Source organism: Lepisma saccharinum, chromosome 20 (assembly GCF_977018435.1).
Source record: "Lepisma saccharinum chromosome 20, izLepSacc3.1, whole genome shotgun sequence".
Lineage (NCBI taxonomy): Eukaryota > Metazoa > Arthropoda > Insecta > Zygentoma > Lepismatidae > Lepisma > Lepisma saccharinum.
Window position 1 is genome coordinate 40,211,076 of NC_139248.1, and position 17,253 is coordinate 40,228,328.

The window sequence follows — 17,253 nt, forward strand, 5'->3', positions numbered from 1 at the left end:
CCTTTATTAATTGATTCGGGACGTTTGTTCCTTTTGCACCTTTCCACCTTTTTCCACGGTAGCATTAAGAATCAGGAGAATTGGGGGTAATATTGTTTAAATGCAAAATTGTTAATGTAAAAGTAAATCAGCGTGATGCAAAAGAAAACTTGCTTGTAGTAAACGCATGAGCTGTAGTGTATCGTTAATTGTTAAATCTTTATGTTTGAATGGGTCGAGTGAAAGATCAATGTACGAATTGAATACGTATTGTTAATGGAATGAATGGTTGAAGTCTGTTAAATTTATACACGCAGGACGTGTTTATTGGAATTTTGACGTGGACGCACGTCTCTTGTAAAATTAGTATTTGACTTAAGTCGACCTTGTTGATATTGGGCTATTTTTACGTGTTGATTGTTATTATGAAATACATGATATTAGTGCAATGCAATACGCTGTTGATGATTGAACATAGTAATTGTAATTTTTACCTTATTTGAAATCTATTGTGCCCCAGCAAAATAAAAACGCGCACGAGATACGCGTCACGCGGTGACCATAGATCTATATCAAGGTACTACTGGGTAATTTAGTATTTACGTGGGTGCAAGACAAAATAGTAAGAGTGGGATATTGTAATTGAGAGTGTGAATGAACTCAACGGAGAAGGCACAGAGTGCTATTCGTTGACGGACACTTAATTTTGTGTGTGCTTTATATACATATATATATAGGGTGTACATTTATTGCAGGGCTTTGTCTCGCGCTTCTCGTCGACTTTGCTTGTAGACTCCTGCATTCTCGTGCGAGAAGGGCGACACAAAAATAGTATTTGTGATATATAGTGTGGGTTTTCACTTTAACCTTGAAGTTGCGATCGCCGCACAGCAGCTTCCTCATAAACATCTCGCGCGATCGTGGCTTAACCCCACTATACCATTACAAATGTTTACTGAATATATTGATCATGATTTAATCCATCTTTCATAATAGTAGATTATGAGTGAAACACAAAATTAGTAAGAAATGGGTAAACATTTATCCACACATTACCATTTCAGTGTTATATCAAGGAACAGAGTTTATTAGACATGTATAATAATTGAAACATGAATAAATAACCGTACCACATACTAAAATCCTATATTCTTGGTTTAAAAGCATCTTATTTACTGACTTAATGAAACTTCTCTTGGTAGTTCATATTTGAGCAAACAGCACAAATTTTACTCATTAAAAATGGTATGCTGGTAACAGTAGAATGTTTCGCAAACGCACTGAAATCTAGTCGTAATATATGTAAAATGGCAAACGAGAGCAACGTTCAGATTTTAAAAACCTTAAGTATGAACTCATTTGAAAATTTACACCACCCAACACTGTTATAGAGACCACCATACGAAGACCAGGATGAAATGGTGCTTAGATGAGTATTAAAGTAACACGCATAAGAAATTTGGAAGCGAAATACTACATGAGGACATAATCATTTGTTAATATTTTTGACCCATTTTTCACAGATCTTATTCAATGAGATTTCAATGTTTTCTTTTCAGAATACTGTATTAAGAAATATACTTGAAATTTTTAATAAATAAAATTGTCATAAATGTAATATAATGTAATGTAAATAATAACAAGCCATTGCTCAAAATGGCAAAACTTACCAACAAACTCAGAGGTGTATGGAACACCATAATCATTGAGTTTAATTGTCAAAGGTTGTCCACTATTTCCATGCAAAATGAAAAGAAATAAATATAATTAAAACATATGAAGGGACCGGATAGTTATTCATTTTGCATATTGCATATGTAAATGCATATTTTAAACTTTCATTTTATAAATGTATATTGTAAAAGCAGATGCGTATGTGAATCATATACGAATATGAACTTCTTGCATATTTTAGACAACAATCACTATTCAAATTGCATTTAACTTTTGTCCGTTGGGCGTATTGTCTTTTGAATAAAATAACTTCATATTTCATTCCATCAATGTTGTTTACTCTCCACATAGGCGCCGACTCCATGGGGCTTAGGGGGGCTCGAGCCCCCCCAATGTTAATGATGTGGGGGCAGAGCCCCCCGAATAATTTTGCTTAAGAGGATCTAATATATTAATTTTTTTCTTGTAAAGTTTACTCTGAATTGTGTCACATGAACTTAACTTTAAACGCACATTAGAAATGTTCTAGACCAGGTGTTTCCAACTGGCGGCCAGCGATGCCTTTTTTTTGCGGCCCGCGAAGCCAGTTTGCAAAATACATTAATTTTATGTATTTTTATTAAAATACGTTCTATTTTTACTGAAGGAACAGTTTCAGAGTATGGACTTCCTTAAACAATTGGCGTTTATAACAGATATCACAGGTCATCTGAACGAACTGAACTTGAAACTGCAAGAAAGAAACCAGCTGGTGTCAGATTTAATGGGAAACATAGATGGGTTTCGTAATAAACTTAAGATTTTCAATGTTACTTTGGAGAGGAATAATCTGGTTAATTTTCCAAGCTGTCGGCGGCTAGCAGATGATGAAGAAATATTGGACATTTTGTAATTCAGTGCAAATATTAAATAAATAATGGATGAGTTTGACTCCAGATTAAATATTTTGAAGGACTTAAAGCAGCATCCAGGTATTAAGCAATCCTCTTGGCGTTAACACCGAAGAACAAGAAGCTTCTCCCCAACTTGAATTGTGTGATTTGCAAAGCGATGTGTTCCTTCAAAGTAGCCAAGAAAAGGGGCCAGAGTTTTTCAAATACCTTTCAAACGAACGCTTTCCAAACCTTCGTAGTTTTGGACAAAGAATGACATGGATATTCGGCAGCACATACACGTGTGGAAGGATTTTTTTTTCAATGAAGTTCATCAAGAACCGCTACAGAAGTCGACTGGTAGATTCTTCACTGCTTCACCTTCTGAGACTTTCAAATACAGAAATTATGTGAATATTCCAACTTTAATAAAAGAAGCAGATCGGTCTCAATTTTCATATTGAACACTTACTATGAAGGATTCTTATTTGTATGGTGTGTTTTTCATTTCTTTCAATTCATCCATAAGTATTGGGTTTTTGTGAAATAAATTGTAATTATACAATTTTGATTTGTGATTCCATTGTTTTTAATGCCTCATTTTATAAATTTAGGTCATGCAAAAGTAAGTACTACATTCTCAGTTCAATACTTACAATTTTTGTAATTTTTAATCCCCCCCCCAAAAAAAAATGCTGCTCGTCAATCAACTGCTGGATATAATTTTGGCCATCGGACCTTTTGAAGTTGGAAACCACTGTTCTAGACCATCAACTTTGGGGGGCTGAGACCGCTAAACCATCAACTTTGGGGGGCTATGACCGGATACAGCAAAACACATGACTTATTACTATATACTAAGTATATAATTATTATTTACTATTATACATATATTAATCAGAGACATAATGAATTTAGCCAACGACTTGTTAAAGACTGTTTGGGAATCCCCTAAAATTGATTGATTTGGTTTTTTAAGTTCACTTTATGCACAGTAAGGCTAATTGGGACTGGACCTACAGTTTAAAGTGGGATCCGAACTACTTGTGCCTCCACCGGGTATCGAACCCGGGATCCCTTGATCACAAGGCGACGACGCTACCAGGGAATCCCCTAAAAGAATGCAAATATTTAGGAATATTTTTGATGTGAATGAGAAGGCTGGCCACACTGGACTGCGACCACTTTGTCCTCGTCGGTGGACGTTGAGAGCCTCCAGTGTGCAACAGATCTTAAAGAACTATGAAAACCTTCTAAATTTTCTTGAGAAATTTTCTGAAGAAGATTCTGCTGACGCAGCATCAAAATGTGCTGGATACCTGGAGACAATGCTTCACTTCAAGACATTTTTCTTTCTCTCCCTCTACTGCCATGTGATAGGTCCAATAGAAGAGGTAAACTGTAATATTCAGTCTCCACGCATTGGTGCTACAGAAGTGGAATCAAAACTAAAATACTTGACTGACATCTTTCAAGAAAAGCGAATGTGTTTTGAGCAGTTCTGGCTGAAATTCACAGAAGGCAAACCGAGCCTCGTTGATGAGCCAGAATTGCCCCGGCAACGTCACGTCTTGAAAATGCTGATGCTGCCAAACATCACAAGTTCTAGACTCCAAAATAGTATTATAAATCAATATACACTGACGTGTGTGACACAGCAAAATCATGTGTTAAACTAGGACATGAATCTACAGGACTACAAAAAATAACAGCCGTAGAGAAAGAATGCATCTCAACTGTGAACAGTTGCACAACAAACTTTCAGCAAACGCGATAATTCTTTCGCCAAGATTTGGATGTCGATAGATTCTCCTTACACATGTCCATGCTTGGTGCTATCGCCAAACAGAAGAGAGCTTCTAACTGCCATGCGTGACATAAGGAAGTTTCTTTTGGAAGACAGCACCCTCCAGTAGCTTCTGCCTGAAGTTGCCAAATTCATAATGGTCCTCCGCACTATGCCAATGACGACAACCACAGCCGAAAGGTCATTCAGTGCTATTCGCCGACTAAAGTCATATTTAAGATCTACAATGAGGCAGAAGAAACTAAGCAGTTTAGCGGTACTCCACATACATCAAACTGGGCTTGAAAATTTGGACCTGAGACCATTCGTTAATGAGTTCATAAAAAAATAACCCACTGCGTAGAGCAACTCTTGCTTTATTTTTAAATCATGTTCATATGTTTTTGTTGTGTATGTCACTTTATATCTTAGTGTACATGCTATTTTTTTATTATTGCAAAATTAAATTTAAAAAGTAAAATATTGTAGCAAGAACAAAAGAGTAAAACTATTTTCCTGCAATTTGTGTTAACATTTATGTAAATAATTAAATAAAACTGTTAAATATTGTAAATATTCGTTATTTTATGGGTACGTCAACACTAAGGTTATTTTCAACCCATCACATGTCTGTTGAGGACATTAAAACACAACCATGCCCTCGCCGGGACTCGAACCCGAGACCTCTGGATCAAAGCGAGTTGAGTCGACCACCCAACACGCTCGGCTACCGAGGCCGGCATAAAACTATTAGGTCGGTCTCTTAATGTAAATACATACTTCTCAATAAAAATGTTAATTGTTATCTAAAAAAACAAAGGAACAGACACAAAAGACATAAAGAGACTTTGAAACATTTTCTAAACGTTTTTCATGTTACATTTCATTTGCATGAGGAATATAACAGCTGCTTAAGAACTGCTATACGAAGACGTAATTTTTATTTTTTAAAAAAGGGAGGGAGTGAGTCATTCATTAATTTATTTCAGTGATCAGAGCCCCCCCAATAATTTTGACAAATCGGCGCCCCTGACTCTCCACTAACTTTTACAAAATGAAGAGAAAAGATTTTGTCCTTGCGCGAACACTCAACAACCACAGTTTTTTAGAGTGAATCGACAACAATGGAAATTAATGTGTTCGATTCTGTTACCTTAAAATTTTGTGCAATTGAGGGGGTCAGCGCAACAGTGGTCTAAGCCACATTTTAAAAAAATATAGAAACTGCAAGTTAAAGTTATACAATTGTGTTTTTTCTTGGAATTTGGAAATCACAATTTTGTTGATAGTGGTGTGTGCCATGATGCTTGGTTAACTTAACTAAAATAATATATAATGATTTGTTAAGTAGTTTTAGATATATTGTAATTTTTATGAGGAACCTGCAACACCCTTCCTTGGTTAGACCACTGTAGCACTGACATGTGTTTGTACATGAGAAAAAAGGAAAAAAATATTAGAAGAAATATAGTGCAAAGAAACATATTTGCATCCTAATATTTTGTTTATAAGTTTTAATATTATTTAAAGTGATTAAATAGTACATAATGTAAAAAAAAAGGTCAAGTGCTCCCCTGTGCATAGCACCACGCCATGAAGGCGTATAGGGGGTTCTATTAATAAAATGTTTATAGTATACACTGTATCATTACGAGAAAAAGCATAAGAGTTTTGCATACTCTTCCAGCATGTTTTGTGCATGATTACACAGTACTACATATAATCAGGAATGTCCAAAATGTCTTCACTACCATCCTCCATCATATGTTCTATATTCTCTTTTTCCTCAGTTCTATTTTGAGATACCAGACTATTTTAAAATTAATGGTGAATGGGTGGAGCATATTTCAAAAGGTCATGAATATCTTTAAGTTTATTTGGGTTTATTGGTCTTGGATTGGAATATTTTGGTATTAGCTGAACATGTTGTAGTTCAAGAGTATGTTTATCCCTACTCTTTTGTCCCTTAACAATATTCACATATGTACCTTTCTCTATAGCATATGAATAACAATACTTGAGGCAATATTTCCATGGTTGTTCAACAGAGACTGTCAGCATTGAAATGGGACTGAAAGCAACAGGTTCTTTATCCTCACTGAATATACGATTAGTTATTTTAGCAGTTAAAGGCTTGGAACTTTCAAAATCAGCCTGTTTCATTTCAGTTCCATGAATATTTTTTTTTACCTCTAATAGTATTGTATTATAAGATTTACCCACCCAGCAGGTGTATACACATATTTTTCCAAACTTTTCTTCGTCTCTACGAGTCCAAAGTCCCTATCGCAGGGCAGGTAGCTATGGCCTGATACTATATACTTGTGTACTATTTCTTTCTCATATTGCTTATGAATAATTTGGAACCAAAAGCACACTAAGGAGATATTCTTATTTTCCTCCTTTTCATTACTCGAGACATCACTTTCACCCTGAACGTCAGCCATCTTTGATGTTATTACACGTGATCCAGATACTGACCTCTCATTGGCTGTTTGAGGTTGGACCAATGTTGCACTCAAACAACACGGAATTTTGTTCGGGGATAAAAATACTTCTTACCAGGATATACGTGGTGAATTGATCTAATCCACATTGTAGAAAGATAGTTCACCTCGATTGCCAAAATATGGCAGCAATATCTCATTATGCGTGTTGGAGAGGTTTAGATAACTGTTGCACAGACCCCCTCAATTGTATCTTATAAAGTAGGGCAATTTTTTTCTGAGAATAAAAATATTCTTGCCGAAAACAGAAGTTTCAATGTTGAAAATTTGAGATAAGTATAATGTAGAAATTTTTGCGGATAACAAGGCGTAAAGTAATTGAGATATCATATTGTAAACAAGTTCAATCATTATCTGTAGGAAATATAATTTATTTTTCATTTATAAAACAGCAGTGTGAAGTAAACAAGAGTCTCTGGAAGAAATCAGGACTGCAACTTTCACATATTTTACATGATAAATTATATGAGTTGTTATTTAAATGCAATTATCTGTTATATGAAGACTTTTTGTAATTACTTACTTTATCCTTTGATATCTCTACACATGACTAATTGGTATTCAACCTCCCAACTACTAACAGATTCTGTGATTTATATATACAATTAATTTAATACATAACCAATTCATAAAATAGGAAACATTGTTGAGATTATTTAACAATTTGACATCCCACAATTTTAAACAATATTTACAAATTTATGTTTCTCTTCCAGTCCACAATGTTACTTTGTCTAATAATTTATATTTGTTTTTTTATGAATATGAATTATACTTGAAGAAATGTTACTATTGTAATCAACTTTGTGTTATCTAAGTTTGTTTAAGAAAACAATTGCTACTTGAAGTTTCCTTTTCAAATTATTATTTATTATTCACGACATAACATATAACATAAGCAAAAACAATTTTTAAAAATTGGAATAATTCGAAAGGAGGTCTTCAGTTTCGAAAATAAAATGAATAAGAATATTTCACAATTTTTCCTTATATAAGAGAACTATCAAATTTTATTATTAAATTAATAATAATATAATAGTGCATCATGAACAATGTATGGCATTTATCTATATATATAGGACACGCAGATAATTAATATGAAAAATTACCCCATACCCCACATGTGTCAATATCGTCTGCAATAGCACAGAAGTTGTCTTCGTCGATATCATCAACTGAGTACTTCGCTCTCTGCAAGCAAACATCCCTGGTTAAAGTTCTTCATTTTCCTTCCCGGAGGAATAACTAAATTACCATGAATTCTTCACTTGATCCCATGCGGAATTGAAAATGTTCAGCTGTTCTTGATTATATCGGAAATCGAATAAAGTCTGTAGTATTACCAAGAATGGTATAAATGGTAAATTTACTGCGTTACAGGTAGTTTGTTATTTTAGTACAAGGGGAGGATATTCCGGTGTTATTTGTTCACCTCATTGCATATCACGTGGATTGCAATAATTAAACTTCGATGTAAATAAGAAATCCGGAAATCAATTACATCATTGAAGTATTAAGTAAGACTTTTAGTGTAAGAATTAAAATGTTATTTCTTGTCTTAAATTTTACGAAAACCAGAAAATGACCCAATGCCATATATATTTAATAAATGTACATGAAATCAAAATATTTTCTAGGTATTTCCTTTGCATAGTCCAAGACAAATCGGAACAATTATAATTATTTATTCTTTTAGTTATTACATTCCAATAAATAAAGCCGATTCGCTTAAACATCGATGTGCTCATTAATCGACAGTTTGTCACTGTCGAGTACATGTCTTCCCCCGCCAGATGGTTTTGCTTGTACTGAATAGTATAGCATACATAGTCTGTCGTTTATAAGGCCTTAGAAAAGTGTTCGTACAAGTCAATAGAGAATTGCTGACTGTCCCATCCTGTAATAGATAATCCTTGATAAGAGCTTGTGATGTCACCAAGAGGACACGAGCGGAAGAAAGCTATGCATCTTTTGATATTATACACCAAGGCTGTTAATTTAATTTGACAACAAGAGATGAAATACGCGATGGAATAATACATGTATTCCTTAATAATGCATAGTTTATTTTTCAAACATTATTTGCGTGATATCTTGTCCCTATAGGCTGTAGTCCACTGCCGGCTTTTCTTGTCCGTATATATTCTATTATGACTTTTTACTGAATATCCTGGAATTTCCCTTTAATATTTTTATACGTTACTTTTCAGATTTTCCAGTTGATCGCCACGATGAGGATACATTTGTATTTGTGTTTTTGTTATTTAGCGTCTTCATCCACTTTTGGCTAATCCCGACGAACAGGATGAGTGATGATTAGTTTAAATTGATGAAGGGACACTTGCAGCAGGCACGTATCCAAGGGGGGCTTAGGGGCTCGAGCCCCCCCCCCAAAGATTTCGTTTTACACTAGAGGTTTTTGGTTTCTTGTGGTGTGAAATAAAATAATGTGACGATAATTTAAGGAGAGAAATAATTATTAAGTGAAGCACGTATCCAAGATGGGAATCAGCACCCCCTTCAGAATTTTTTCTCAGTTTACGCTACATAAAATTAGGTTCATGGCTTCTTGAATAATGTGATGATAATTTGAGAGAAATAATTATCGAGACAAGACACAGAATGTTCTATAACACTGTTATTGTTAATAGCGCGTATCCAAGGTGGGATCAGGGGGCTGGAGCCCCCCTTAAAATTTTTCAGTTTTTTTCACTATATAAAATTAGGTTCTTGTTTTCTTGAATAATGTGCCCATAATATAAGGAGAGAAATACTTACCAAAGCAACATGGAGAATGTTATATAATCCTGTTGTTGATAATATTGCATTAAAACTTTTCTTGCGCTTTCGGTGTTGTCGCAGCACTATGTAAAGACTTCTCAGTACGAAGTCGTATTTGGAAGCTGCAAACATATCGCCACATGTAAGATTTTAAGTATAATTTACCACTTGGCTAATCTCAAATTTGAAAATGAATGGTGAGTAGTTGAAATGGATGAAGGGATTATCCCAAATCCATGTGGATAGGACAAAGAACACAAACAGTACAGAGTAATACACAGATTGTTGGCTCACATGCCAGAGCCTAGTAAGCCCGCAAGAATGAAGTTCCTAGGATATATTACCTGGAATAAATATTGCTATTTGAATGTTTCCCGAAAATACACCCATTTAATAGCCATCATGCAATTCATTCACCGGCTCGGTAGCCGAGGGCGTTAAGTGGTCGACTTTCAATTTCGGCTCCGAAGTTCCCGGTTCAAGTTCCAGCATGGGCATAGGTGTTCTCTGCGAGTCAGTCATGTATCCAGGAAAGCCTTTCGGTGGCTGAAAACTCTTTTTAAGGGGTATAGATAGAACCTCACAATTGTATGTTTAAGGCCAGTGGTAGCAATTGGGTTCCAAAACGGAGGAGTGTAAAAAAAGTTTACTTTCTCTTGATAGACAAAGCTTCGCATAGGCCACAGTGTGAAGGCAAAAAATGGGGAGTAACTATCCCCAAAATCGTCGCCACTGTTCAAGCCTGCCAATTTAATCAGAACATGAAATCGGAACATTTTTTACCACTCAACTCCTCTGTTTCTATGTATTAATATTGTGTGCCGGAACCATCTGAGTATGTGTGTTTGTCCATTTCTTCTCATCAGGCATAAAAATATCTATGGTGTCTTTGAGTGTTTAAGTACAAAACAAAAATAATGGAGCGATTATGCTGCTACGTTTTCCTGCAGTCAGAGATTGCGTTTCGGTCGAATGATACTTCTAATAATGGGAGGTAAATGAAAGCTGAGAATTGTAATTTGGTCTCTTATCCAACTCAGTTGAGGATCTAAATTTTTAGAATTTATTTGTAACAATATTTACTACTGCGAGTAATTAAAAAACTTACGGCTAATTTCGGCACTGGCGTCCTATCATATTCTGTAATAGTTACATTTGTTGTAAGAACATACTTAAAATACATTAATTTACTTTGTATAAATATTACATAATCCGTCGCTTTTCCTAATTAAATCTCATACCATATCCAACACACACATAAAATGTGTTTTACTAATAATACAGTGCGCAATTAGAAAATAAGTCTTGCGAAGCAACACAAATATGGCCTCCCCGATGGCGTAGTGGCAGTCTGCCTGCAACTCGTGCAGGAAGAAGTTCGTAGCGAGCTCCGCTCTTCGCGTGAGAAGGCTTAGTGATCGAACTGTCCGAGTTAGCTTGGGCCGTATACGGTTTGCTAGTGTTGTGCTAGTTTTTTCCTTTGGAGTGCAAGCAAGGTTTTGTTTACAATTACCGAGAGCCAGTGAAGATACGACGAAATAGATCACGATGAATACACAAAGAGAAAACACCTTGAAATTTGTTTTCAGTGATGTCAAATCAGTGATGTCAAACGCGACCCACGTCATTAAATTTTCATCGATGTTTTCATGATGTCTACCAAGTGCCTACGAACCAAGTGCTCAGTTTTGAAATAGATTACTTTCGTATGTGTTTGTACGTGAAATTTGTGACAAAAGTGGTAGGAGAACGGTTACTAAATGATTTTGATGCTGAGGTAGTCTATAGTGACGTAGATGGTGACCATAAGGTTGAAGTAGAATGGGCCCACCAGCGACATGTAATTGTCAGAATCCATGTAGTCCCAACTGAATTAAGTGCAGATGTGATAAGTCGCGTTATGAGGTCTTATGGGGAAGTGTTGAAAATTGAAGACGACACATACTCTGCGGATCACATTTACCCTACTCGAACAGGACGTGTCTTGATCAAACTGATACTACTTAAACCCATACCCTCATATGTAATAATGAATGGAGACTCCTATTGGGTAACATACCCTGGGCAGGCTCGTACGTGCATCGTGTCTTCGGAAGAGGGTCAAATTGTGGCACAGTATCCCAAGCGTCGATCCCATGGGAACCAGTCCCGCAGGGGGCCGTTTAATATACGCGCTGACAATGTACCGATGGTATTTGAACCTACTGTGCTAACCGTACTGACTAAAACAAGAGATTCAGCCCCATCAGTTGCAGAAGTACCTGCGTCAAGAGATAACAATGGAGGGAACACGGTTAGCCCCATAATCACCGACGAGGAGACAGGTACCAGACACGAAGTTAGTGTGAAGAATACACCAACAGGAAGGGAAGATATGGAGCATCCAACATTGACCACTTCAGAGGAGATGCATCACATACCCCCACCCCCACCCCAAGTGCTTTGTTCACAGAGGCACAATTCCCCGTAGTTACCTCCCCTAGGAAATCACGGTCAAGATCTGTATCAAGGTTACGGTCAGTGGCGGAAGAGTCCATGGTGCTACGTAAAAAGAAGAAGAAAAATAATGAATGCGTAAGATACACAATAGTTCATAACGAATTTAGAGTAGAACCTAGTACCACAAACCAAGATGTTTCAAAGGTTAGTTTAACAAGTAATTCAGCAAATATAACTAAAGAGAAACCTTCGACGAGTAACAAACTTACACCAGATTTATTTAGTGGAAAGCATAGTTAATGCATTATAGGCAGAAATTAGAGATCAGTAATGTTGAAGAATGTAAGAAAGTTTAGTTTTCGTTTGTGGACAGTTATCATCTTGCAAACATTTACCTTGGCATCTATAAATTTGAATCAAATGCAAAGTAAGACCAAAATAATTGCTCTCAATGACTTTCTCATTAAATCGTCTATTGATGTGGCCCTCTTACAAGAGTTCGCCATAGACGATTTTTCTGTACTGAGCATGTTTAAAGTATACAACAATTTTACTCCCTTTGCACAAGGGACTGCCATAGCATGTAGGCGACACTTGGATTTAAGTAATGTAGTGCCCCATCCAACAGACAGACAAATAAGTGCCAAACTAGGCTCAGTTTTTCTCTGTAATGTGTATGTTCCGTCAGGAAGTCAAAAGAGACGGGCAAGATAAGATATTTTTTCAACAGTTGTAGGGCCCGAGTTGACATCCCACACACTAGACACTATACTAGTGGGGGATTTAAACTGCGTAATTCGTTCACAAGATCAAAACCCAGGATACAACTTCTCTCGTACTCTCTATGAATTAACGCAGGGGTTACAACTGCGTGACGCTTGGATACACGCCAACGGTGAAAGTTCACGTTACACACATATCACCTCCAATAATGCGTCAAGCATAGATAGGTTTTATGTCGCACCAAGATTTCAGGACTATATAATTAGTGTTCAAATTTTTCCAGCATGCTTTAGTGATCATAGTGTAACAATTTTCAAAATAAATTTAGATTTGATCAAACCCCGACAAGGTAGAGGATACTGGCTTTTAAATAGCATATTATTACACAATGGTAGTTATGTCCAGCTAATCAGGGAAACGTGGAACGAACTCAAGGCTTCTCGGGCAGTGCAAAAGACCATAATCGAGTGGTGGGAAACTCGAGTTAAGCCTATATTTCGTCAGGTCAGTAAATTCTTCAGTGCAGAGGTTAGTAGAGATCAAATAAACAAATATATCGTGCGTACTGAAAGTCGTGATCAACGTGTTACAAGAAGGAAGTAAACTGTACAAAAAAAAAAGAATCTAATATATGCCTGTCAAAGTACATACCTTTATTAGTCTTCTACATAATCACCATCTAAATCGACACATTTTTGCCAACGTTCTGGAAGTTTGAAAATTCCTCTGTTGTAGAACTCCATTCGGGCACGTCTGAGTATTCTCCTAACGGCAAGTTCCACTTCCTTGTTGGTGTCATATCTGTTTTCCCGCATGTGTTCTTTCAGAAAAGAAAACAAGTGAAAGTCAGAAGGAGCCAGATCTGGACTGTAGGGAGGATGTCGAAGAAGTTCCCACCCAAATCTGGCAACTTCATCCCTCGTTAGCTGTGCTGTTTGCGGCTTGGCATTGTCGTGTTGGAGGATAACACTATCCCTGCCAGGACGTTTTTCACGAATAGCACGACGAAGTTTTCTCAAAGTGCGCACGTAGTGAGCGGCATTGATTGTTTCCCCTGGAGTGAGAAAGTCCACGAGAAGAACACCCTCCGAATTCCAGAAGACAGTTCCCATTACTTTGCCAGCTGATGACATTGTCCTCGGTTTCTTCTTTCTTGGTGATGTTTGATGTCGCCACTCCAGGCTTTGACGTTTACTCTCAGGCTCGTAGAGGTGGAAAATGGTTTCGTCTCCAGTAATCAAACACTTCAAGAAACCCTCGTCTCCATCCTCTGCTCGGTACCGCGCCTAAAGTTCTTTTCTGTTTCGTTTTTGTGCCGCATTCAAATTCCTTGGCACTCATCTGCAACACACTTTCCGGTAACCCAGTACACCAATCATCTCCTGGATAGCACTGTGCCCTACTCCAACAATGTGTGAAAGTTTCCTAACCGAAACACGCCTGTTCCCCTGGATGATTTCCTGGATGCGAGCCACGTTCTTGTTGTTCGAGGCAGTTCTCGGGCGGCCTGTGCGAGGGAGATTACTGATGTCTGTGTTTCCACCTCTAAAATGTTTTATCCATCGCCTGATGCTACTGGGAGCCATACACTGATCACCATACACTTCCTGCAATCGGCGGTGGATATCTGATGCCGATGCACCTTCCTTAAACAGAAATTCAATTACTGCACGCTGGCGAAACGACGTGTCAAACGGAGCCATTACTCGCTACTCGCTAATGCGCATACGTACTGCGCCGATCACCCCACTTTCAAGTGTATGTTGTCACAATAGATGGTTCTAACTGTCTTATACAGCGCATCGCTCTACGTAAACATTTACGTCTGAAATAAAAAGTTGATCACGACTTTCAGTACGCACATGTAATTTTTTGTATGCAGTCTTCAATGATCCCCATCGTTTAGCACTGCAAGGTAATTTCAATCGTCCTTATGCAAATGAAATAAAAGCGCAATTACTTTCTATACATAGGAAACGAAAATCTGCAGTAATAATAATGAGCAAGATTCTTCCTGTAGAGGGATAAGTACCGCTCAAAATAACACTTGGTAGGAGGCCTATTATTTTTATTAATTTAAGCACAATGGAAAACCTATTTTGACGATGATTTTGTCGATTTTATACTATTGCAAATCTGTGATTTTTCACCTCACACTTGGTACGAGTGTCATAATTTCTTTCGAGTTAAAGTACGTAACACCTACTCCCACTCACACCCACCTACACCCACGCACACGCACGCACACCCACACACCCACGCACACCTACACAAATTTACTTCTCTCTACTTTCGCTCTACTTCCGGTCTACTTCACAGACACCTGTGGGTTTTTCTAGTTTTTTATAAGTACCTATATTTTAGCGGTTCACTTGATACGAGGCCTATTATTTTCATTAATTTAACTACCGTAGAAACCTATTTTGATGATGTTTTTGTTGATTTTACACTATTGCAAATCTGTGATTTTTCATCTCATACTTCGTACAAGTGTCATAATTTCTTTCGAGTTAAATTACGCAACATTGCGATGGCTCGTAAGGTAAACTATTGTGCAATGTTTACGCAACAGGTTATTACGCAGACTTGTATCTAGCGTGTTGTTGGTTATGACGAAATGGGTGTCTTCTGATTGACTTACTGTTTCGGATATTTTCATCCGCACTTAGGTTACTTAAAGGGTTTTCGCATTACAGATCAGTCAGTATCGTGAGGGCGTTTTGAAGAGTACGGATGTGTTGTCGCAGTGTTAAAAGTTAAGCATTTAATTTATTTTAAAGCTACGTACTATTTATTATTTTTAAGTTTAAAAAAAGTGTATCAAGTGATTTTTTTATCATAGTAATTTCGATCAGATTGAGTTTTGATGTGATCAGATGTTACTTGTTGTCTCCGGAAATTCTGTGTAAATAACATAGCTGAAAATGTTATCGTAATAGCTTAAATTATTTAATTTTGAAGGTGGTTCAAGTTGTTTTTCACACAGATTGAATTTGTACGAATTTGTATTTGTATTGAGTTTTGTATTTTTTCCAGAGAGAATTTATGTATAAATACCAGATCTGTATGTAATTAAGTTACATTCTATGAATTATCGTAAGTTTAAAAGTGTTCTTTTTTTAATAAATAGAATCTTATTGAATTTTGAGTTGGTTGTGCGTCTTATTGTTATTTACTTAAAGCATATTAAAAAAAATGTCAATTACCAAGTTCATCGAATGTGTTATTTGTGGGAAATTCATCTTCAAAACTAATATTAGCAAACATACGGCAAGATGTATCGAAACAGGTTCAACAATAAATTGTTTATTACCTACTAAACCTTGTACTCAATGTGGAAAAATAATTAGCATTGCTAATTTAAGTGAACACCTAAAAATTTGCAAAGCATCAACCGGACATGGAACATTGAAAAGAAAAATTGATCATCCTGAAACTGAAGCTTCTGCTTCCAAACAAATTAAGATGCCTAATGACCAAAAGCCGATTATATCTGCATTCAACAATCAACTCCTGGATTTTATTTTTAATTCGAAACCAGGCTGTGATATTTCTAGTTACTTGAGTGAAATTAAAACATCTATCATAAATATTTTGAAAAATGAACTGGAAAACAACTCCATAAAAGTATATTTTGATCTAATCTGTAAATATAAGAAAACCGATGGTACAAGAAATATTTTTTTTTCACAAAAAGAAAAACCAAGTTTTTTATTTTACAGACGTTGATAATTTGAATGTTTTTTATTCTAATCTTACTAGTGAATTGATTAGGAAACGTGATGAATTTGAGGCTAAGAAATCAGGTTGGTCTTTATGTAGAAGTCCTTACAGATTAATTGCTTATGTAAACAAATTTACACCTTTTTCTGCTTCGATCTACGATCCACTTCCGGTAGAAATTCAGCATAAGAGAGCTGTGCTGAACATTCATAACACTGACAATAAGTGTTTTATGTGGTGCATTTTAGCGGCGCTTCACCCGATTCATTGTTCAAATCATCCGGAACAGGTTAGTCACTAAGAAATATCGATGAGATTGAGATTGCTATGACAGGCATCAAATACCCTGTTGCTATTTCTGACATAACAAAGTTTGAAAACAGGGTACGAAATGGAGAAGGAAAACAATTAGCTATAAATGTATATTCGTATAGTTCAGTTAAGCATTTTGTGCATCGCGTTAGGATAATTAAAATTGTTCATGACGAAGCCGGAGAAATCAATCTGCTTCTCATTGCTGACGATGATGTTCATCATTACACGCTAATTCGTTCACTCTCCCGCTTACTCAGAAGCCAAACAAACAAGCTTCATGCACACATCGAAGTTTGTCCAAGGTGTTTAACCGTATTTTTAGGATCGTGACCAACGTAATTACCAACATTTCCAAAATCAAGAAATTGCCAAACAAAAACTTGCTGAAGTGGAGTCAACAGACCGGCTCGCTTGTTAATGCCCAAAGCAAATGAATTCGAAGAATTTAAAATAC

At 36.4% G+C, this 17,253-nt stretch overlaps 1 protein-coding gene across 4 annotated transcripts in view; it reads right to left on the minus strand.

The window, feature by feature from the left end:
- LOC146003584 (coagulation factor IX-like) overlaps positions 1 to 17,253 on the minus strand; it is a 96,671-nt gene that overhangs the window by 20,408 nt on the left and 59,010 nt on the right. For 3 of the 4 annotated variants that reach the window (XR_014443835.1, XM_083141889.1, XM_083141887.1), the window contains one exon: positions 1,650 to 1,711. The gene's annotated coding sequence lies outside the window, so the exon portion shown is untranslated. Of the gene's footprint in view, positions 1 to 1,649; positions 1,712 to 9,676; positions 9,722 to 17,253 lie in introns of those variants that run through there. The other variant, XM_083141888.1, reaches the window with a different exon arrangement.